The 25,770-nt window shown below is 36.9% G+C and overlaps 1 protein-coding gene across 2 annotated transcripts in view; it reads left to right on the forward strand.

Moving 5' to 3' along the window:
* ST18 (ST18 C2H2C-type zinc finger transcription factor) overlaps positions 1 to 25,770 on the forward strand; it is a 170,863-nt gene that overhangs the window by 68,007 nt on the left and 77,086 nt on the right. The window lies entirely within an intron of this gene.

Below are 25,770 nucleotides of genomic sequence, written 5' to 3' on the forward strand. Positions count from 1 at the left end.
AGATAAATAGCAAATTGCTGCATTTATTTCTTCTCTCTGGTTTGCGTTTAGAAGATGACACACAGAAAATTCACTTTGAAACATTTCCTTAAAGGCACATGATAAATCCCTAAGGAGAAATTCACAGCCTGAAGAGAGCCTTGTGCTTGGTTTGATAGTGACAGATAGCAATGGAAATACAGTACTTGGTGCTCCAAACTAAGAGACCATTATGTGTGCAACTCACAGTGAGACCATGGCAGAATAAAGCTTTCCCCAGCCCCACCCAGAAGTGTGGCTGCCTTTGTAATTTTAATTGGTCTGTGTTTGTGGAGTGGGGCCTCTATTTACTTATGGCTTGGGGCTTGTGTTTACCAAGCCTGGTGGAGGCCAAGTGTCATATCACTGAAGCTTAGTTCCTGCAAGCTCTCCTGCTATATCTTGAGGCACTTTTCTTTTCAGTATCTGTGCCTGTCTAATTCGCGAGCTTCTGTGAAACAAGCACAGGAGGGTACAAGGCCTACAGGGAGGAATTACACCTAATTACTCAAATAATTGCTAGGCTGTTGCCTTCTTAGTCACTGAAAATAATTTCCAGGTCCCTGGCTTTTATAGATAGTCTTCTAGAGGCAGGAGGACACAGCCCCCTTTTTAACTCAGCCCATTCACTCACAAAATCAGAACACTCGAGCCTGCAAAATTAATAAGCACCACTTCCATTACATATATTTTAGGTTGTTGTTGCCGTGGCGATAAAGTCAGGGACATTGAATCTCCTCTGTTGAGCCATTGTTATCATCCCTGGCCATCTGCTGCAGAGGAGTGATATTCCATCTCATTTGCATGATGACTGATATATGGGAGGTTTGGAAGGACATATGCCACAGCAATCATGTGATGAAAATTAAAGTGAAAGTTTTGGGCCCAGAGCCGAAAAAAATCTGTGTATGCGCATGAGGCTGTTGATGTGCAAATGTGAATCATATTGAGAAGGTTTGAATAGGGAGGTGTGACGTAAAGAGGGGACACAAACGCAGGTGCTTATCTCTAGGCAGTCAAAGGCACTGGATGTCATATCATGGGAACTACCTTTCAAAGACACAGCTTTAGTGCACAGTTCAGCACACAAGGGAGGAGAAACATATAAGTTTTGGAAACAAAAATAAAGTAAGTTTAACAACTTTTTCACACTATTCTGAACCCGTTAATGTTTAAGCAACTTGTACTATTAGTAACTTTCTGTCTTTTCTATTGTTTGTGCTCTTATTTTGCAAAAAGCAAAAAATCCTGTCCATATATCAATGTTGAAAGCTTGAGAGATTTGTATTAAGAAGTTTGAGGGGTTTTAATCCATGTTTAAAATGCTCTCTGCAAACTTTTCTTTTTGTTTAAATGACACTAATGCTGTTTCTTCCACAATGTATGCTTGGTCATTATCTTAAATGCTATTTTGGGCCTCATTTAAAAAATAGCTACTTGTAACTGCTTTGAGAAAGCTTTCTGAATAAAATGTCATGGTGTAATTGCATTTATACTGCCTCAGTAAAGCCTTTGTTCCTATACATTTTAGAATTGTGCAAATTTGCAGCTCTAGCTATTTGATTTGAGGAAATGATCACAAGGACACTTTTCCTCTCATTTTGAAAAGTTACTGAACTTAAATACTACCATTGAAAAAAAGAGAGGGGGAAAAAACAAGACGGAAGAGGGAGAGAGTGGGACCAGTGTATTTGTAGGAACTGTTCGATAGATGCAGGTTCACTTGCAGTTATGTATTACACACCAAAGAGCTTTCTCATGATGTTTTAGAATGCTTTAAAATCATGCATAATGTTTTTAAAATGAAGATTGTTGATCAATATATTTAATAGCATTACTCTAAGTGAAAAAGGGTCTTTCAAAGTGTGACATTTCAGTCCTTTAAATTATTTGGGATTCAGAGAGTGAATTGAGAGCTTCTGATTAAAAAAGCGAATACTGTACTTTAGAATGAATGTCTGTGTCAGGAAAATCTTTAGAAAGTTAAATGACAGTAATATCAGGCAAGGTTGAAGAATGAAATGGACCTTCTGGGACAACATTTTGCAGGAAGATGATTTTTATGAAATAGCATTTGATGCTAGGAAAAGTCTGTTTAACACTCTGATCAGCAATAGCTCTCTCTCTCTCTCTCTCTGACTTTCTTTTGTCTTTAACAAAGCACTTAGTTCAGATGTTTGTCTTCCTTCATATGTAAATAGCAAGACAATCTTCTGCAAGGTGCTGTGAATTTTTCATTTACTAGATTATAAAAGCACAAATCCCAGATTTTATCCTTAAACTGTATGGGGTGAACTTTGTCAGTTAAGGATCTTTTTAGGATTCAAAATGACCATTTATTATCTCTTTTGTCAATTAAATTAGTTAAGTTAATTGCATAGATGTGTCTTCTTTGGTTTGGCTGTGCAATGGTTTTGTAATTCTTGGGGAAAATTACAGCATTTGTGATGAAAGCTTTCTCTGAGACAATAATATATTTCTGCTACAAGGTGGCTAACAGATAATCCAGATTCAGAATGAGGAATTTCTAAATATAGGCTTTGCCTCTTAACTTCCCAGTTTGGAGCATTTTATTTTTACTTGTAAATATCATCTGCGTATTATAGTACTTTCATGTCTGCAGGCTAAGATTACCAGTCTTCCTTTTTTTCCTCCTCCTTCTAAATATTCAATTACTCAATGGTAATTATTATTATGTGGCCTTCTTGGCTTACTGCATTATTAGATTAATATAGATTTCTTGTGCCAAATTAGCGGAAATCACTGTTATACACAACAACGAATCACTTTTTTTTTTAGTTTTATTTACTTTGTTGAATAACAGGAAGGCTTTGACATCATTTTATTCTTGAGACTTTTAATATAATATGTCTTCGAAAGCTGAGCGGGAGAGGGCGTATTTTTGTTTTGCTTTTTCTTTTGTAGGTTTCTAACACGTAGAAACTTCGGTTAAATTGTAATTTAGTTCGTTCAAAAATCTATAAATGGGGACCTTTGTGAATGCAATGACAGTTAAAGTCCCCTGATCTCCGGTTATTGTTTCAGAGGTGTGTAGCAGAGGTAAGAAAACCGAAAATGAAAGAAAAGGAGCTGTCCAGGGTACTGCAGCTGATTAATATTTCCTCTTACTGTACAGAAAAAATTGTTTACTGAAGTGTTCACAAAACTGCCACCATTTGCTACTGGGTTCTTTTTTTCCCCCTCAAAACTAGATAAACGTCATATTGAAGTTAACTATAAAAAAGTATGCGTATGAAAAAGTTATTTCAGGAGCATGTCCTGTTTCTGTGAATAGCAAATACACCCTAAGATCACAATAACTTTCACAAATTGCTTATTAAAACTAAATTTTTATGCGAAGGTTTTTGTCAAAGGTACAGACAATACAACTTTTCCAGTCTAAATTAATCTTTGAGTATAACACAAATGGTTTCTATGGTAGTGCCGTAATGTAAACAAAACAAACAAACAAAAAAACCCCAGATCCCAATCTTGCATTACTTGATTGCTTTTGAAATGAATTCTTGTCCTTATATGACCTGAAATGCGTGGTTACAAAGCTATAGAAATCCAAACGATCATATTTGTTTGATATGAAATGAAAAAAATAGTTAAATTGAAAGTTTAACATCATGAAATTCAAAATCCCAAGCGGTATATAAACATTAAAAGAAACTTTGGACTGCTAATCCTAGGAAATGAGTTTTATGGATTGAATTCAACAAGGCTTCAGAAATGGTTCCATCTGCTGCCTAGCAGCTGGTGAAAGGATAAATTTAATTCATTAATTCATTTGGAAAAAAGGATCCAAGTAGTAAAGACTTCATTGCTCATAATGCACATAGGTGGAAATCAAAACTGAAATTAAGTCCAGTTGATCATCTTTGATAATGAGGAACATTTTCTTTGTTATTGTTGTAATGATCTTGATCAGGCAGTTGACAGTATATTGACTATATGTTGTTACCTGGTATTTTTGTCTCAAAAAGTTGAGAACAGTTCTGAAAGAATAACTCCTCTTCTGGGAGGAACATCCCTACTTTGGGAGTTACACATTATGTAGGTTTAAAAAGCTGGAATGTTTCACTGAAACAATATTGCTGTCTTTCTATGAATATTTGCAATGTCTTTCCTATTAAGTCAGTTGAAGAATACAAAATAAGATATCATTACAATTAGAAAATAAACTTATTCACAGTTAAGTCACCATAATAATCCAAAACCAGAATGTCAAAAGTAAAGAGTTTATTACTTTTCTTTTCGAGTCATAAGATTCATCTTTTCTTTCCTGTCTTCACTCATTTTCTTTTCATAATAAGTGCTGAAAACTTAGAGTAACAGTAAGAGGGGAAAATATAAGTTAAGAATGGAGAAAGGGCAATATTGAAATATCCAGAGTTTTAAAGGCAAAATTATTGGACAAATGCTTCAATAATAACTTGACATTTAAGTTCTAGATATAAAGTTATCCAAATTATCACAACCTCCAAATACAGATTTTTTTAAAAAGTGGTTGCCTCTACTTCTTTTAATCCAAATCACAAGCAGTGAGTGCAAAGTTATCTAAGGCTTTCGAACCGTGAGATGGTCAAGTGGCAAGGGCTCTTGTTCACTTTATACCAGTCACACAGGTAAATGTGTGCCTCATTACTTGCTGAGGGATACACAGGACTGATGAACCTGTTATCCTGAAACCAGTTAAATATCTGCCAATGCCTATTTTCAATGTTTCTGCTTGAGATGGTGATTTCATGAATGATATTTGGCTTTTCCCATTTCCTCTGTAGCCCATAGCTCACTGTGGTGGGTTTGTTGGATTTACTATAAAGGTTCTGTTCGCACCCTGTGGGTTGGGTTAAGAATTAGGATTTATGCATTTACTTCTACTGTTGCATTGTTTATACAGCTTTGGTTTAGTTTTGATCCCTTTTTTTTTGCCTTTGAGGCTCTTCCACAGTGTCAGCTGCTGACTGATAGTAGGAGAACGGCCTCGTGGTGTGAATGAAAGGGACCTAGCGGTTGGTAAACAGAGATAAGGAATAAATAGAGCACAGGCAAAAGGAGATAGTTCTGTGGGAGCCCAGATTGCCGCCAGTCTGTTCAAGTGAGATGCAGTGCCTGTCCTTTTCCCAGATTAAATTAGTGTGCGAAATCTCCAGTGACCTCCTCCCCTTCTCCCCATACTCTTTAGCCAAGCTGAACAGCCTCTGCTGTAAAGTATTCATTTTATCCAGGGACAAGTTGGACAATAGAACTCTCCCTGTTACTTATGGACAGCTGTCGTGATTCATAGGGCTTTTCAGCATTTCATTTTTCATAAGAGTTAAAAGGGTTTTACCTTGTAACTGACAAGAGGTTAGAAATGCAAAGACACCAGCCCTGAGGTTGCCTGTAGTAAGGAAGTTAATAAATAAATATCACCCCCCCACACACACATATCCCTTCCCCAATGTGCAAAAGGCTGTGTATTTTGTTAGTGCTGCTCTTCTTATTTAAAGGGGTTTAATTGTGATAACATGATTACACTGAAGCATGAACTGCATGGAGAAATTAACAAGCAGAGACACAGCGATATGCAGGGCCCCCAAGGTTCCCTAAATTAAAGGTGACCAGTGCAAACCCAGTGAGCGCCCTTTTCCCTTCTTTGCCCTTGCTTTTGCCTACATCTCCTATCACTTTATTACCTGCAAATAACTCCCAGGAAAGAGTAAACCCTCATGAGATACCTTTGTGGTCCTGTATTTTTTTTTTTTAGTGATTTACTGCAAATATATTCAGCATTTTGACTGATTAAATAGACCTTCGGCAACCTTGAGGGTCACTGTGTAGAGTATGTACATAGAAAATGCATCAGCCCATTGTACCCTGGCAGCTAATGAGATTGGTCGTTAAGTAAATGACACAAAGCCTACAAAAAAAGCTTAGCAGCTCACTAGAGTATCACAGAGTGTCCCCGCACACCACACAACGACACAAACAGTGGACTAACCTAGCCCACCCCTGCTTTATTCTACATCACTGCTTCCCTGATGTCAGCGTGAGAGGCAGAACAAAGGCTAAAAGGCACACGGTAAGTCAGTCTGACAATTATGCCCTAGGGAGAAAGTAGAGCAAATCTTAGCCTAACCATGGGGTTGAAAGTCCGTTTCTAGACAAGTAGGTCATAATGAAGGGATTTTTTTCCCCCCTGTCACTTCACGAAGGGGAGAAAAATGTCTCTGGAATCAAGGTTGGGTTTGTTTCTTGTTTGTTTGTTTCCTTTTCTCTCGGTCTGATTCGCCAGCTTACAAAAGTTTCTGGAATTCCGAAAGTAACGTGAAACAGTATGTTTTGTGAACTGGATATTGCAATTATAGTGTAATGAAATAAATATTCTTTGTAAAGAACTGCCACACAATAAGCACTGCCTCGGATGTACGTTAATGTCTGATAAACTTTACAGACAGAAAGTTTCTTTTTACTTCTCTGTAAAAATCTGCTGAAAATATGTTATATGTATGAATACACATTTCAATCCGCTAGCCTGCTACTTACACCCCTAAATATCTGGTACAGTTTTTACAACTATGCAGATATAAATGAAGTTGTTACTATAATTTTGGGGTGTTTTTTAAAACAGATTTTTACATGATGTCTCTCTCAGTGTTGTCTTTTATGTGAGCTGAAATTAAAGAGTTGAAGATTGCTGTTAAACAGTTACACAGTCATTACCTATTTTCTTTGCACAGCAGCAAAATATTCAGCTGATATCTTAGAATAGCAGGTGCCTGCCTGTGTAACCAATGATAAAATCTTTTCTAGCAGTGTTTCAGTTTAGTATCTCAGGACCCTTTATTTTGCTGAAAAATGGCAACAGGAAGTTGCCAGAAAGTCTTGTTTGCATTGCTAAAATGTTTCTGTCTGCTTTGCACTTTGGAGGCTCAGGGGATGTTAGGTTCAAAACAACATGATATTATTGCAAGATGCCTGTGTGAATTAAGTAATGCTTCTCCCCCCACCCAAAACCGCTGAAAACCATATGTTTTAAGAATGCTTTCTCAAATACAGACAGTTAAAGAAGTGGGGTTTAGATATCAGCCTGCGTTACAGTTGGTTTTTTGTTGTTTTTTGTTTTGTTTTGGAAGAGTTATTTAATTTGGGAAAACCCTTGTCAATATACGTGTATTTAGACTTGTCAGGATAACCTGTTCACTTAATTAGAACTCTTCATAGGTCACAGAAGTCAGTTCACTACGATATGTCGCTTACCCAGGGACATGGTTTTTACTGCACGGATCATAGAAGTATCATCACAGCTTATAGAAACTAAGATAAAATGTGGTATTTTAATGTATGCATTTGATGATTCCTTGCAAAAGTGTGTGTGTGTATGTGTGCACATATATATGAATCTGCATGTGCATATTTATATAAAAAGTGTACGTATGCAAAAAACTATGTTCACCTACATAGTATCCCAGTTCACTGAAACTCAGTATATATTAAGTAACAGTTATGTCTGCTTTTGCATTTCCCAATAATTCCAACTTAGGAAATTTGATGAGGAAGTAAACAAACTTGAGTAAAATTTTGTATTTAATTTTATTTTCCATATTTTTAAGGTGTGTGCATCTCAGCAACATGTTTTCCTTATGTTACCTCAGAAAATATGAGATACGCAGGCATCAGAAAACAAGCTTGCTTTCTCAGCTAAGTCCTATAATTCATACCTAATTGCTAGATCAGCAGAGATTTAGTAAGCTACAGCATTACGACACAGTTTTCCTTTGAACTTCACTAATTGATTTCAAGTTTTCAGTTCTTTTTAACAGGTAAGATTTGAGGATATTTTATGTTCAGGTGCATCACCACAGCTTCTAAAAATGAGCACATCCCTGTCACACAGTCATCATGCTTTTTACATACCTATGTGAATGAGAGTAAAGGTTATTTGATATTTTAGCATTCACCACATTAATGAATAAGTTCAACTGTCCTTTATCCTATTAAAAGTAGAGAGTGATTTCATAGGGGTAATGCACATGCAACAGTGCTACAAAAATCATACTGCTACTGTAATCCGACAGGTTGAGCCACAGTAAGTTACAGTAGTTTTTCATAGTTTCATTATTGTTTCTTTTGTCTGTCATTTCTTTGGTACACCTGAGAGAAAAGACAAATAAAACTTGATTTCTGAAAATTAATGTTGTTCATCTGATCTCCCTGATAAACTATGTAACACACCAGATTTTTAGAAACCACTTTTCAATAGAGTTTTTGCATCTTACAATCCAATATGAGGCCTTTGCACATATCTTTGTGCACTGTTCCAGGGGACAACAGTGTGAGTTCTGCATGTGGATCTGAAAAACTTTATGGCATTACACAGTTGATTTGAATAATTCTAATTCAGTTTTTTTCATGCTTATAGATTTTCAAGTCAGTAATCCCCAAATATCTGATATTCCTGATAAGCAAGTATCTCCAAGGTCAGTCACAGACAATCCTCCCAAAGGCCTGGCTCTGTTGCTCCAAAACAAAACATAGCAAATAACATACAGAGTAAACTTCTACTACATCCATGTCTATATGGAGCATCTAGACCAATATCTATCTGTTATTTAATGGATTAATTTTGGAAGTACACATATATAACTCAGACTGGGTCACTTCTTGTAGTTTATGTGTGCATAGTTCTAATTATTACAAACTGCATAAGCAGAATCAGTGCTTCTGAATTTTAATGATCTTGAATCAGTTCAGACTAAAGATACTGTTAAATTAGTGATAAAAAAAATTGTCTCCCTCTTAACTTTTTTTAGTACTTACATAAAATCTCTTTGGAGGAGAATTGCTCTCATTTATGTTCATGGAAGACTTCTAACAATACTATCAACTTTTGCCTTTCTAAATCACAGATTTCTGGTTCAGAAAAGGTGATAACCTAACAGCAAAAGTTACTTTATAAAGTTTATAAAAGTTACTTTACCTTCTTGGGTAGGTGAACACTTAAAAAAGCATTTGTACACATGAGTGATTCCACTGAGGTGAGGTCGATGGCTTACTTCAATACAGTAAAGCAGGTGTGTAAGTGTTTTGAAGATGAGGGGGTTATTCATTTGCTTAATAGATTCGGGTAACATTTGCTAGCTCATTTTTCAGGTTTGGCTTCGTATGTGAACTTTTCCCTCCATTAAGGAACTTTGGTTAAAAGGAGCTAGCTTTTCATTTAAAGACATGTTTTTGAACTCTGCTCCATGAGGTATTAGATTAAAACAAAATGCTTTAGAACTTTTCCAAAATATCATTTCATGTGAGGACAGGAGATCCCAATTTCTTCTTAATAATGTTTCTTCAGGTGATAGTAAGAGTCACTAGGTCAGTTCCCTAAATGTCAGGAGAAAATCTGACACCTTCAGTGCCCCCCCCCCGCCCCCAACTTACAGCACATGTACAGCAGCTGGATTGACGCAACAAAGTAGTAATGGCTCCAAAGGCACGGTTATGGACTATGAGGTCAATAATCCTTATGCTAAGAAGGATTTACATGATACGGAGTAATGGCTCCGTCTTTTCTGAAGTAAAAGTCCACTTTTTAATGAGCATCAAAATACTGTTTTGCACTGTTCACATCAGAGATATTAAGGTAGTTAAAAAAACCAACACATATATCTTCTTCAAATAAAAGTTCACATTTAAATATTTGAATTTGAATAGGTAGGCAGTTACAGTATCCCAAACGGAGGCTTTTTTGAAACTGTACTTATTACTGTTCTCAAATCTTTTCTTCCTTGCTATATCAGAAGATTATAAGATATTTCCATCGTGTCTTCAAATAGCATTTTTATGATGCAGTTCAGAAATAGATTGGGCTTAGGGGGCCTTTTGTTAGTTTTGTTTAATTTTTCTGCTGTGTGATTTTCTCCTATTTCAGGCAGAAGTTTGACACAATCTAACACACACAATCTAGATCTTGTTACAAAAGTTTGAAAGTAAGGACAGTGGTCATAGAAATCCAAGGTTGTGATTTTTATATTAATTTATTTTCTTTTATATAATTCAATTTCTTGTGATAAAAAACCCACAAAACAGTTAATAAATTTCTCACATTTTGGGAAAAAATATTTTCTTCTTTAACAATGTGATTAACTCAGCCTCCATACAAGGTATGGAAAGTCACCAAATCCTAAACAGAAAGAATGACCGTTGTGATACAAATGAAGAGACTGAATACACGTGACATTTTCATTGTATCGCTAACATTTTATAAAATTAAACATCATTTTGAGGTATGGGTCTGATGGGAATCATCCTATATATAAGGATTCGACATTTAGTGAGCAAAGTGCAACTGAACACATAAATCACTCTAAATAACATTGACTCTTGGTCAAAAGAAACATGTATTTAAGGCTCAAATGTGTGGTCAAGCTACTTTATGGAGAGCCTTCCCATTATTTTTGTGAGAAACACTACTGTCTACAAAAAGGGTTAAAGAAAATGCATTCTGTTGCATCTGCTTACTAAATCCCTTACTTTAGTAGAAATTCAAATTTTGTAAAGATTATTCGTTTTATTGATGCATATAATTATAATCACAAGCCATCTGCTGATTTGGCAGGCATGGTTAAAATTCTCTAACTCTCATAACCTTTCAAGTACAGTGCCCTTGGGACTCTATTTCACTTTTATATTTTGGAAAACATGTAGGGACAAACAAGAGAGGTCATCTGCCGAAAGTCAGACCTGTAAAACATTAAAAGAATAAAGATCGTGATGACTGCTCTTGTTTTAATAGCAAAGAAAGTATTTTCTGTTTTATTTCTGACTTCAGGAAGGATTATACTGGTTTCCATCACGCACTTTGGGAATTTGAATTTTTTCTAGGGATTAAAGCTCTCTCCTAGCACTCCTGGGATCTGGGTTCCAAGTCTAAACTAAAAGAACAAATATTGTTCAGTTTGGTTGTCACAGGTGAATTAAACATATTTGACCTTGGCCTTAATTTTTCTTTTTATGCAATTCCCATTACATTTCTATTTGAAATGTTTTAACAAACACTATTCTCTTTTTTTTTTTTTCTGTGTGGAACTTGGTCGTACTGAGTTTCACAGAGAAGCACCTATCACATATTTAGCTTTTTCCCATGAAGCTCGAAAGAGCATTTTAATTTAGAAGGCTACATACAATAAGGTATAAAATGAGTGGCTAACATTCGTTGCCCTAGTCCTTTAGAAATGCATGCCCTTATTTATATAAGCCTACCGTCGACTGGTGGTTAGCCACAGTTACAAATGCTTGGGCTTTTTGCTTATGAGAAGTTTTGTTCTCCATTTTCTTGTGTCCTTCACCATGTTTAGCCAAACTATTTTATACTTGACAATTCTTTCTTTTTTTTTATCTTTGTTGTTGTTGTTGTTGTTGTTGTTGTGTTACATGTGGTGTTACTCTGCTGCTTCTAGCAGAAAACATCCACAAGGGAAAAAAAAAATCTAGGAGATACTTTCTCTGTCATAATACAAAAATTATCACATTTCACCATTGTAGGATATTGTCAGTGCTCTGAATTAGGAAAAAGGGTGTTTTAGAGAGAAAATACATGAAGGTGGAAAAACTTGGTGCAGAATGGGATAGTCCAGTGACTTCCTGATATTAGCAGAAGGCAAAGACAATCACCCCTCAACAGAACGGTCTTGCTTAATGCTGTATTGACGTGTATCTCACAGGAACAAAAGATGCAACTCTCACTTCTGTTTAATTAGTGTATCTGAAGGCCAGTATGCAGCATGCATGCTGCTTTACTCCTTTTGGAGGTTTGAATCTCACCCCACACCCTCATTATGACAAGCAGGAGGGAAATGCACATGTTTGAAAGTGTCTTCACAGCTGAAACTAGGGAAACAGGCCGAGAGTAGCTCTGGTTTATTTCACAACCAATTAAGTATGACATCTGTTGAAACTCAGGAAATAAGTCTCCCTTCCCCCTGTTCATATACTTACTTAAGCTGCCAGTCTTTTGTTTGGATATGATGAATTTTACTCACAAGACTTTCTCTGCTTTGGAGTAAATACACAAAATAAAGAAAACAAGACATAAAGGTTATTTTTTTTTTTAAACTAGGTTTCATTGAGTGCATGTGAAAAAGCCCTGCTTGACACTTACAAATCAAGCAAATAATTATGTCAATAATTCTTTGCCTAAACACTCACTTTACATGCTGAAAAAAGGGCATGTTTGTGGCTGGCAATGTAGGCACAATAACATTTTCGTTTTTGAAAATCTGGCTCTTGTTGGCTCCCAAAGGCCAACAAAAGTTGCTAGAAGGAATTTGGATTTTAATTTCTTTAATTTTATGGTTGAAAACTTGGCTCTGAACAGAAGACATCAAACAGAACAGGGCATGTGGCACTAAGTATGGTTAAAACAAACAAAAAAAAAGAATTAAATGCAGAGCCACTGTCACTGGTGACATCAGATTTCTCAAGTATACAATAGTTCGTAGTAAACTAAGCAAGAAACACAGATAAGCTTAAATAGCAAACTTAGACTTACGAAAACTACCATATTCAGTATGAGATAATAATAGTTCAAGCTGAGAGGCACTTCCTGTTTATCAGATGCTAATCCATGAGACGCATTTACTTATCAGGAAAACTTTTATTCCTTCATAAAATATTGTCCAATCCAAATATTAAAAAGATGTTATTTCAGTCGGTACCAACCCTTAGAGTTCAGTTTCCCTCTGTTGTGCTTAGAACTTGATTGTCTTCATTCTTCTATATCTAGATAAAGAAATATATGCCATATCATGCTGACCTTTTTCTTTCTGTGCCTCTTGATACTGGATTCTCCTGTGTCTCTGAAGCCACACTGCTCATATCAAAGCTGTAGCTAACTCTCCTCTTCTTTAATTTACACCATCCACTAGTGCTCCCTTTTATTTGTTCAGCTTCATTTTGTTTGCCAGTTCTTTCCTACAAGGACTGGCACTGCCTTCGTTCCTGGAGGATTGTTCCCTACTCTATTTCTCTTTCTTTTTCATCCCTAGTTTAAAATACAGCTCAGAGCCACATAGCGTACGTGTTATTTAAACTGTAAGATGCTGCTCAGCAATTGCCATAGGTTCCTTAGTTAGGAATCCTCTGGTGAAATGTCAGTGTGCACAGTGGAAGTGTCTAGACCAGATTCATCCAGATTCCCTCTAGAGTCAGTGGAAAGAAAGAGACATTTCTTGGATGCAATTCATCTCACCCTGAAGTAGATGTATGAAATAAGTAAGATGTATCACACATCTACACAGTGGCAGAAATGCTGCAGGTTGCCTACAGGCTACCCAGAGACTATGGGAAGCCAGCTCTTACTACCTCAGAAATACTCATCTGCATTTCAGGCACATAAAGTTAGGGAGGTGAATCCTGTCTTTCCTGTCTAGCCTACAAACTGGACTTGATTTCTTCTTATATCTTCTCTCCACATAAACTTACTATTTCTCACAAATTAATGCAAGACAGTGATAAGAATAATATGGTATACCTTAGACCAAAAGTTTCCTCTTGCATATACATGGCATTGATGAAATTTGGTGTGTGCTCGGGTATAAATGGAGAGCAGAATAGCAAAACTCAATAGTGCTGTGCAGCTCAGAGGACCAAATTTTGCCCCTGAAATGTGATATTTACAAAAGGGAAGGGTGCATTTCCCTGCTTTGTTCTTAGAAGTCATTATATTTCCTTTCAGAAAAGGGTTTCTTTTCTCAAAACTAATTCTTAAAAAATAAGAAGAAATGAGCTGTAACAATTTAACAATATCCATTCATTTCAAAATACAGTAGAGATTTCTACACTAAACCAGTTGGATTTTTTAAACACTGCTGATAGCATTTCCAGACTCAGGTCCACATTTTCTTTCTTTCATTGGTCACTACTCAGACTCTGTAGGCACTTTTAGGGGTGCTTCTGTGATTTCTCTCTCTTCTCAGGCTTTCAAAACTCTGTATCTCAAGTTTTGAGGTAATAGAAGGATAGATTAGATGACAGTTTTGCGCTATTTCTGTGGGTGATTATAGTGATTTAATGTTCCTCATGCTATCATAAAAACTACAAGCAAACTTTCAGTTCAAAATTTCAGTTGCTGTGCATACTTTGCATAGATTTCAATTATTTTTTCTGTGTTTGAAGAGATTTGATGACACAAATTTTGATTTTTAGAGGATTATTTATCTTACATATAGCTTTAGCACATAGGTGTGGGTTTTTTTAAACAAATCTTCATCCTTTAAAGCTCTAGGGACAAGTTCTCAAAGTTTCTTCAGATCAAGGTAAAGTGCTTAAATTGTATTTCTAAGTGGGCAACTCAGAATTCCTTCAGGGATCAGAGCTGGATGGAGCTCCACTAAGCTGTGCTAACCCTTACGTAGTGGATGGTTCCTATGGAACAGCATGTGGCTATACACTACCCTAATCTATACCATGGGAAACACAGGTTGGCCTTGGAAGCAGGGAGCCATAGCTAGGTCTCTGGCAGTCCTTTGCCTTTTCATACTCTTTCCCTGAGGGGAAGATAGCCACAGTAGTAAACTCTGCTGTAAGATCACGCTCAGCTTGATCTAATTTTATAACAATGAGTTTTACAAAGGGTTAGCAACTATGTGTTTCCAGTAGCACTTCCACAGATGAGACTCAAAGTCAATGAAAATCATGCCCAAAATTGTGAGCATGCAAAGTTCATTATGGTATAAATTGACATCAGTTCAATAAACATAACCCTTTAGACCAATTTAACATTTATCCTGAAAAGCTTAACCTGCTCACATATAATATTCTCACAGTTTTCTTCCCCACAATCAACATTTTAGTGGCTGTCATTAAAAAGTGTCGTCTTAAATATCCCTAACTCATTTTGAACAGCGTGAGAGAATAAATAGCTTTAGCCCTGAATGCTTTGGGCCCAATGTTATTTATAGCAACAACATTAGTAATACCACTTACTTTTATTGTTATTAATGTGAATAGTGTGCTACTATTTTGTGATCACAGGGAATAATACTGTAATATTGAAGAAGTGCAAGTTCCTTTCAGTTAATGATTGCCAGCCTTCAAACAGCGAGTTCAGCATTGTGGATACCCTTCAGGTTATACAGCTTGCTTCCCTATCTATTGGGGGGGGGTTGCTATTTATTTGTTAGTTGCATGATGATCCCCATCTTTTAAATTTAGAAGTTGCATGGCTATTTTGATGATATTTTAAAAGTAAAGAAGTCAAGTTTTTAAGTGGGCACAGTACGGAAGACATCGTGATTTTTGGCCCTAAATTTTTCAGAGACACCATTTGGTATGCCTCCTTCCTCCTGAACCTCCAAGAGGGATCCCCACAGTAGGACTATCATCAACCCAATAGATTCTTTAGAGAAGCTGTCTTCTAGCATCCCAGCTGCTTCAGTGTACAGCATGAAGTCTACTTCTAGTAGAGAGCTAGTAAGCCTTGTTACTGACAGAGTTCAAGTTAAGCAGACTGCATCTCAGGAAAGGGTGAAACTCAGTCCAAGGGGTTAGGTTTTCCTATTCACCAAATGGAGAGCACTTACTCCCAGTTTTCCTGCCTGTGGATGAAGAAGGCATCATGTTCTTCTTGAGAACTCGGGAAAAGACAAGCCAGTAACACGTGAAGATCTTTGAGTAGATGGAGAATGCCCATGTTATCCCTGAGATTTTTTTTTAAGAGTGAGTGAGATACTGTGTGTTGGAAGAGGAGTCTGGAGCAGAGGGAGAATCTGAGACAAAATGGGCATTACATAATAACAGTTTCCCTGGCCTGACCTGAGTGATTAGAGGTTTCTGTGAATCATTAAGCCCAGTTAATGCACCTTCATGAAAATTCACTTTCACATAAAATTCCAAAACCAAGCAGAAGAATTGCTTCTAATAGAGCAATAAATAAATATCTGCCTTTTAAAAGACCATAACCACACAGCTCACATTTTCTCATTGCTCAGAGTGTCTGAGGTTGTCAATACAGCTTGCTCACCTTAAGGTGCCTGACAGAAAGAGGTGGTTCATTACAGTAATGTTCAAAGGAAAGTATATTACTCATTTCCCAGATGACTATTCAAGTGATCTCTTGGAATCCCATGGTGCTTTTGCCTTGGTATTTTCAAAAGCAAATTTATCATATTTTGAGCTGCCAGTCCTGCAAGGTTAACCTGGACCTGGAAAGCTTAAGTTTCTTCCTCCATCATCATATTCAGACGACCATATTCCTGCCTTAGATTTGTCAATTACCATTATCTCATGTGACAGCTAGCAAGGAATTCAGCCTCAAATAATATCTTCATGAACGAGCCTGTTGCAGATACAACTGCCAGTAGTTGAGCTCATTCTCACATAACATGCACTGTGTGGTGTCCCTTTCGTGTATGGTGAAAATTTACTTTCTTTGCTGACTCCTATAGATGTTACCGTGAGGAAATCTGCTTAGATCAGGGCAACCTCTGTATAGACAGCTTTAGCATAGAATCGTGTTTTGAAGACAGTGCCAGCTTAAAGTCCTGCCCTCAGTTATATGAAAAACAAACATTTTCTGATTGTTGACTCAAACAGGACTTCAGCTTTGGAAGCTCTGTCATAATGCCCGTCTTTAGCCATAGTCTTCACAGCCTCCCATGAGAAAGCTGGAATAGCCACTAGTGACTAACTGTAGGTGCTCACTGCTGCCGTGGAGGAGCCCATGCCTTTACTTTCTTGACAATAAAAGGAAGCTAGATGTGAGTCCCCTCTCTGTTATTAAAGTTAGGCTTTCTAAATACCCCCCAAGTTTTATACAGTCCTTAAAGAGGACATATAAAAGTGATGTATGAGGATCGCTCTTGATCTTATACGGCTATAAAGAATACATCCTGTTCACCCCAGCTAGAAAATGATGTGTTCTATTTACTTGCTATTGAATTATCTTCTAGAATTATGTAAAAACATTAGCAGGTTACTGAAAGTCTTAAATCGTTGTCTCATTAGAATTTGCCATAAAAATAATACAATCTCTTTCCTTAAGTGCATTAGTTTTTGCACTGTTATCTGTTCTACTGCTTAAAGCAATATTTTATAAAGAAGTTTTCTAGTTCATAGACCAGCAAGTTATAAATAAACATCCTCACCCAACAATCAGGTAAGACAAGATAGCTAGCTACACGGATCTAATCTTCCTTATATAAACTATGATGCAATATTACAAAAAATGAATTTTTACTAGTTTTCATGTCCTTAGATTTCTAATCTTGTTGATTAATTCAGTAACCTTGAGAACACGGTGTTGGCCTGAAAAATACAGTTGTTTCCATGAAAAGAGACATGGGAATGGAAGGAGTTTTACATATTTTTTTTTTTGTAAAATGCTTTGCAAATTCTTTGCACAACAAACCTCACCAATATGTAAACAGGGCTCTAGCTACTGTGTTTGTCCACAGCTAGAGCTACAGATGAACACAGTGTAGTTGTGTGATGACAGGAACAGCTGACTCATTAGTAGAGAGCAGTGAAAGGTAATTAACCCTGGGAAAAGTACAGCTGCCGTGCGAGCTGTTCCTTTCTGTAGGATCTGATTAGAAATTAGTGTTAAACCACTGATTCTTTAAAAAAATGTCATCGATAATTCACTTTCTCTCTCAGGTGTGGCCCCTAAAAGGGGCCTAGGATAGAACTAGTGTACAAAAGGTCTTCTATTTAAAAAGGCCTTTTCTGAGAGAAGTACACACCTGTTTGGCTGCTTCTGGACTTTTCTTAACCATGATTATTGTCCCAGCTTTGAATGTTTTGAGGACACCCTCCAAGTCTATGGGCAATGCAGAGAATGCATTGTCAAAACGATTTAAGGTAGAATATTGTTGGTTGCTGTAATGGTGCCTTTAGTGAGGCTGATTATTTAAAAGTCACAGCTACTACTTCTTGTATCAGGACATAGTTCTGATGCAAAATGATGCAGACCTCTTCAAAAGAAAACAAAAATCTGTCTCCTGGGGTAGGTGAGCGCAGCATATGAAAAAAAAGATTACACCCTGAGCACGAAAGCCACCCCCCAGCCCACCCCTTTTCCTGCACACATCTTGGCGTTTGAGGTGCAAACAGAAGAGGCAGAACCAATGTTTTAATGTGACATTCAAACAACAAACCAGCCTATTACATATGTATCCAGACATCTGATACAGGCCTACCTATCAAGAATGACATAACTATCAACTAAAATAGCAAAATTTCTTTAATATGCTATTGGAATTTCTAAACTGCTGTTTATTATTTACAGCTGTCATATCCAAAATAGTTTTTAATCATCTTACTTTGTAAGATTTTCTGGCCAGGACTGTATCTTTGTATACCTGTGTGATTAGTACCGAGTGTATGTGACTAGTTCCACATGCAAATAACTTGTATTATTGAGGTCCACGAGAGTGTTCTGGTTGTTTACAGTGGAGCCAGGCTTACACTAGGGAGCACGAAGGAAAACTGTGTTTAAAGTGATAACATTTGTAAGACATCCCTCCGTAGGAAGATTTTTTTCATCTTGCTCAAGTCAAATTTGCTGTGATAGGATGAATAACGGATTACTATTATTTACTAATATAGAACAATACTACAAAGATATGTTTCTGTAGTGTTAGCTTTAACTCTGTATTGTTTAGTGGTACAACGGGCCATTTTCTCACCACACATCTGATACGCTCACATTAAAGGAAACTTTTTTCTTCCAGTTTCTTTTAAATTAAATACAGCACTTGCTGGCTACAATATTTGAACTTAATGTTACCACAAACATATATATATATATATATATATGCACATAAATTGAGAGAGACAGAGAGAGAGAGAGAGATACACACACCTTAATGACATTTTCAACATTGAGAGCAAAAACATTCAAAGCAAAACGGTTAAAGATATTTCCTAGGAGAATGTTTCTCTTTATAGGAAAACAAGTGAAACAGATTTTTAAGATAAAGGCCTGACACGCCAAGAGTACAATTACCTCTGGATTGCCTAATAGGTTAAGAGAGAAGAGAACAGAAATGTATTTTAAATTATTTTGCCATTCATCATGCATTAGTTAGTACCCATTCTTCTCAGAATAGTCCTTTTCTATCTGTTCTTTTTTTTTTTCTAGTAAAAAAGCTTGAAGAGAAAGAGGAAACATTTTTTTCTTGGAAATCCCAAGTAATAGCTTACTCTTGAAGTATCAGGTTGAGTTTCAGAGGAAGTGAAAGCATGAGCAGGCTATTAAATTGACGAACGCGTGAGGATGAAAATAATATTCACTACCTTAAAGCATGGTTAGAAATGCACAAAAGCAGTTCACAGCACTCAAGTTGTTATCCTCATTTAGCTGAAAGGTGCAGAGACTTGCTGAAGGTCACAGAATAGATCAGTGGCAGAGGCAGGAAGAGAGTTTCAGAATCCCTTTTTTCCCAATTATTTGCTCAACCACAGTGCCTTCTGTTTATGTCTATGACAGAAGACAGGTACCATTTTAGGAAACAATCTTCACCCCGCTCTAGAATCATAAAAGGCTTTGAAAGGAGAATTTAAACTGCCATCCCTGGTGCCACTGACCTCTTAACATAACTTTGAACAGACTGAACACCCTTTTCCTTGCTCCACACACCTGACCCAAACATTTGCTGAGTGAAACCTTTTCAGATAAGAAGTCTGTCCCAGCGAACATTTTACATGCACATTTTGGTATCTGACAAATATCAGTGAATTTTTTTGCATATTCTTTACTGCTTTGATTTTCAAGGTGGTATTTTTGTTTCTGGTTTGTTTTTTCCTGTGCTCTTCAGCATGTTCCCAGGATCTTCAGGGTAGTGCAGTAGTGCAAGCAAGCCCCATTATCTTTAGCAGTCAGGGTCATTACAAGTCTTTTAGATGGTGGCAGACTGTACTTCACATGGCACTCTTGAAGTTAATGAACATATGTGATTTGCATGTTGAGGGAAGGCACACTTCTTCCCTTTGTGTGACTTTCCCTTTCTTGGGACATGTCTGTCATGCTTAATGAAGAGAGCTTGTTGTTCAGAAAGGGGAGGATGAATGCATAGGATAGCAGAATGGTAGTTATGTTTCTTTTTATAAAAATAGTTTGTATTTTTAGGTTCATTGTTCTTTTTGACTCCATGTCGGAGAATGTTCAATGAGCTAATTAGCCATGGGTTTTGTCCAGCATTAGAATTGCAATGTCCTAATTCTGGCTATTAAATTAGTCCCCAAAATTTTGGCTGGAACAATCAGAAATCACAGGGAAGGAATATAGTAACCTAGATTAAGCCTGTAAGTATTTGAGGAGTGACCACTTTTACTGAACCTAATCAGCTCCAGCACTTCTGTAGAGGTTCAGTGCAACCATAACAGCATCCCCATAAAATTGCCCTTCAAACCCATTGATTCCTAACTAGCTTACTGGAAACCGTGTACGGTACAAGGGCTGTAACAGTGGTGGCTAAACAGTAGGCATGTAGCAATACCAGAGCCAGACCAGAATCTTCCTGATGTTGAAGGAGACTATAGCAGAGTAATTAAAACAACACGATTTTGCTGCTTAGTTATAGTGATCTATGTGCTCAGGCATCTCCTGCTGGCCTCAATCCTGCAACTACTAAGCATGACTTCAATGAGCAGAGCATGGTCATCTTTCGCTGAAGTCAGTAGCGGTCCCCCCACACAGTACCTCACAACAGAGATGACTCCATGCAGGAAAAGTCATCCAGGCTGAAAAAGAGTAAACATGTTTTAAAAGAAAACAAACCCTGTGTTCCAGAGTCAATGACGCATGCTCTTTGAACTTTCTTCTAAAATTGCTCTGAAATCATAAGGTTGTTATGGTGTGGTTTTACTCAAAATAATGCATATCATTGTAACACAAGCCTTGAAGTTAAGTGGCTACTTTAATGAAACATAGTTACCATAGTTACCACAGGAGAACAGAGAATAACTTTTAGTTCTTTTGAAGCTATGAATTAGTTTAAAAAGAGGAAAAGGAATAAACAAGCATGTAGAAGTTTATTATTCAGTGTTTCATGCCTGATCAACTCTAAAAAAGAAAAACTCTCCCTAGACTAGGACATTAACATTTTCCAGCTGAAATCCATAATTGCCCATCAACAAACATAAAATTACATTTCGACTCTTCAGTATGTCTATTTCCATGTTTTTTTCCTGAGTCAGAGAAGAAACAGATTTTACCAAAGTTCTGCTTTCAGCATTTGGTTAATAACTGACATTTTACAGCATTTTGGTTGCTAAAAAAATAATGTCCTAACGGTAATAATACATTGCTAAACACAACTCATGAAATCTATGGTCTAGCTCTATTATTCATTATAAACACTATCTTAAGGTTGATGAGAGGGACATGAGAATTTATCATAGTGAAGGTGTCTTCTAGGACCAGCTTCATTGTTTTTCAGTTTAGCATTAGATGTGCTCTATCCCTGAAGTGTTAATGGAGGTCACTGCTGTTGCTCTCCTTTACTGGGTCAAAGCAAAGGAGTTCCTACATAGTTGACTATTGAGAAACAAAATGATGTTCTTTCCAGTATATCACCTTCAGCTTATGAGCCTCTAGAGCAGCAGTGATTAACAGGACTTTTACAAAGTTTCTGTGTAGTTACAAGGACAGCTTCAATCTTCTGTCATTTTTTTGCATTAGCTATGATTATGCTTTTACCACCAAAATGCATTTATTTTAAAGGTAACAATACAGACTCAGAGAATAGCTTATGTTTCATCTATATTTATCAGCACTCACTGTACATTTGTGTCTTCATTACCAGGAAATATTAAGGGACATTGTGCCATCTATTCCTGTTTACAGTTTATTATGCAGAGATAGGAAACACTTAGCATGTAAAATGAATGTAGAAATTATTCCTGGATAGAAACACGGACATTTCCCACTCGTTGGCTCTTTCTCCTCCATCACCGGATCAGAGTGTAATTGTCAGTAATCAGGCCTGCTTGCTGCTGATAAAACCACTCTGAATGCTAGCAGCCTTCTTTGTGTGATGACTCAATTATTCCAGAAGTGCCTCATCAAATCTGCCCCATCAGCTGGGCTAATAAATAAGGAGAAGAAACTGGCCCCCCAAAGCAAATTATAAATCCATTTGCATTAACCATTTCGCTGGTCCATGATCTAGGCAGAAATAAGCATGGCAGATTGTGTTAAGCTTATTTGAATATGTTTATAATGTTTACAGCATGCAACCTTTTTTTTTTTTTCACAAGGTGTTGGAATTATCGGTCATGAATAGCATCTAAATGCAGTTATGTTAATTACAGCAAAGCCTCAGGCATCTTTGAGGGATAGTTTGTTGCTTAAATCAGGTGAAAGTTAAACCCTTCTGCTAGACGAAATATGATCTTGCACATGACATTGGAATTACTGCCGTGTTTAAAAGAGAGGATGAGTGCAAGGGATGTGTTTTCACAGGTACTGGAAGGACAACTGCCTGTGTTACCGTGTTACCAGGCTGTCTTGCACTGGTAATGTGACCTCCTGTTCATCTCAGGGTAGAACTAAGTAAGATAAAGTTTAGCCTTATAGTTGGGAAAGAAAATGCAATAGTTGAAGCAGCAATAACTCTATTTCATGGGCACTCTGTACTTAATAAAACAAGTGCAAAGAGGAGTACTCTGCCCCACGGAAATTCCTTTCTGAAGCTCAAATTATATAAAAATTATGTTTCCAAGTAGACTCCTTCAGATTTCTGAGACTGCCCATGTGTACTGCGATGAGGGTGTTAAAGTGAAGCATCAGAAGGCCAAATGAAATTAATTTCTTTACTCATGTGCTGAACATTATACATGCGCTTAAGGATCTCACTGAGGTGACCCTTAAGTTTGTGCAGAACTTAATGTGTAAAGTTACGTAATTCAGCCTGTGCAGAATAAAGATCTGACTGCAGTCAAGAGCTCAATATATCTTCATTCATTTGTAATGGCATCTTTTGCTTTCACATATTCTTTTCTCAAGTACTAAATATGCTGTGGTGTTTTATCTTGAGAAAGAGAAATCACTGTCACTGTAGAAACACAAAAAATGTTCAGGGATCGTAATGGTGAGCACAATGGATTTTGTTTCCTTAGATATTACTTCCATTCTGAGTTAAAAAATCACAAACTGTTGTGATCGTTCATTTTCATATTTGCAATATATTAACTAGTGATGTGGTAAATGAGAGAAAATCAAATTCATCTGTTGGAAATGATATCCATTATGCTCAAAAAAGTTGTTGGGGTCTTTTACAGATGTAGTACAGCTTTGTATACTGCAATTCTGACAGAGAAAACAACCTCAGACTTCTGGTGAGATAATTTTTGAGTGTAGAATATGTCTTTTCTCATTATTAAATCCTCAGGAACTCTCTAGTAATCTGACCTGAATGAGTGGACTTTTACCCATAGACAATGGGTCAACAAGAATGGTTGCTTGAAGGGATTTGTCACACACATCTGATGTTGAGGATCAGGGCCCAAACGGTGATTCACATCAGTATCCTGGTATGACTCACGGATCTCAGTAGGATGACACTTCAGAGTCAATACAAAATCATGTTGCACTGGAAATGGCTATAAACCAAAGAATGAATTGCAAAGGTTCCAGGTGACTTCACTGAACCATTACATTGACAAATCAAGCAACTCATTTATTCCATCTTTGTGGGTTTATAAAGTTTATTACTTTAGTTGAATTGAGGTGCTGGTTGAAAAGGGTGAAGGTTTTCTTTGTAGGTAGGCAAACTTCACCTTCAGGTTTAAAAAAATTCTGTTCAGACATATAGGGAGGTGAAGTGTAGGCATAATTTGCCATCTGTAAATCCTTTTGCATTCTTTACTAAAACAGACAAATAAGTTAATGTAAGCTATGAATAGACTGGGCCAAAAGAAGATATGTGTGAACTTAAGGGGAGTGATCCCACCAAAGAATCTTGGTTGACAAATAAGTTAGTTCTACCTGATTTCCATCAACAGTGATCTTATCATCAAAGTCGACAATAACCTAGAAAGATGTTCTTTATGGGCTCTTGAGACTGAGAACTTAATTTTTCCAGTTGGCATTACAGAATTTTATCTGCACTTCTTGCAATGCCTCAAAATTTGGCCCATGATTAATTTTATAATTCATAAAATATACTAAAATAAAGTGTTTCTCAATAACTTGTTGTATAAGATCTTGATGTTACTGTGAAATCAGCACTAACTCTTGTTTGCTACCTGAAGTATCAGATCCCAGCACTTATATTTGAAATGTAAGTTGCTTCTTGGAGTGTGGACAGGAGTGATGCATAGTTTATATTCCATTAGGAGTATGTCACATCCCATGACACAGCATAATCCTACACACCCTGTTTATAACATGACAGATGCATGACATTGTATTAGACTTTTTATGAAACACCCTATCTTCAAAGGTGGGTACTCACCCACGAATCAGCTGTATGGCAGCCAGCACCCTGTTATATGAAAGAAATAGAAAATAGCACATTTAAACTTACTAACCAGTAACTTCTGTTGTGATTAAACACAGAGAGGGGTTCAGATTTTGTGCTTTATATAAAGTCTTGCTTTTGTCCTACTATAGAACTCTCTGCTTTACAAAGGTAGCTGATGATGTCGCATGGAAGGCAGATGGGAGTAAAATAGCAAATGGCACTGTTGCATGTAGTTTTCCAGTACAATTTTAAAACCTGCCCCCCAGCCCCGACCCAGCCCAGACTCCTTTTCTTAAAAGGAGGATTTTCAATGTATTAGCTTATTCTATAAAGTTAAATGTGAAAAGTTTTGTATATTTTTCTGTCCTTTGTGCACTTTTCCAAGTGGATCTCAGCTGTGCTGTCTTAACTCTCAGTCCCTTAGGATGAGAGAGACAGCAGATGGGGTTAGGGCAGAGGGCTGATGCTTCTGACAGCAAACGGCCTGGTTGTTGAGTGGAAGCTGTGAGCGTCAGGAAGCTCCTTTTCCCCAGAGAACCAACTAACCACTGAAGAAAGTTGAAAATGAGCCCTTTGAGAAACGCTATTAAAAGTAGTAAAAAATTGCAATTGTGCAGATGATGTGCTGCTGTGTGGTTATTCGGATGCTAATGAGTTTGACATTAGGGAACTCAAAGGGTTTACAGCTACTCCCTTATGTGATTTAGTTCTTTATTGGCAATCTTTGAGAAAATAAATGAAAAATATATTGCTAATAAATACATAACATGATAGGATTTTAGACAAAAAGCTGCTAAGTTTTAGGCTTTAGAAAGAGCTTTGTTCACCATTGTAGCTATTCTCAGAGATCTTTTGTTTTAGGTTAGTGTGTTTTGAACAAAGAGGAGGAGGCAGGTAGAAAGCTTTAAGACTCCTTTTGTTTTTTTTCATGGATGTGGAAATAGAATAACAGGGAAAGAGGCCTTTGAGGATAAACAACATCTTTTTCCAGCAACATATTGCCTAGAAAACTGCTTAAAAATCTTTTCCGTATTGGGCTGTTCTGTTCTGGGTTTTCTCCCTTCTTTATCATCTTGCATCTGTTGTCTGTTTTGCTATTTGATAAAAGTGTATTTATTTTAATTAAAAGTTATTGATGGGATGCAACTAATATTCCATCTATTGGGACCCAAGCAGAAATTAGTCACTCAATAAAGTCTAGCTTCCCTGAGAATCTGCTTAGAATGAGCCTTTCCAGTTTCAGAAATGTAACATTACAAATTTTACTGACAAAACTTCATCAGATATCATTAAATGAATAGCT

This window comes from Gymnogyps californianus, chromosome 2 (genome assembly GCF_018139145.2).
Source record: "Gymnogyps californianus isolate 813 chromosome 2, ASM1813914v2, whole genome shotgun sequence".
Classification (NCBI taxonomy): domain Eukaryota; kingdom Metazoa; phylum Chordata; class Aves; order Accipitriformes; family Cathartidae; genus Gymnogyps; species Gymnogyps californianus.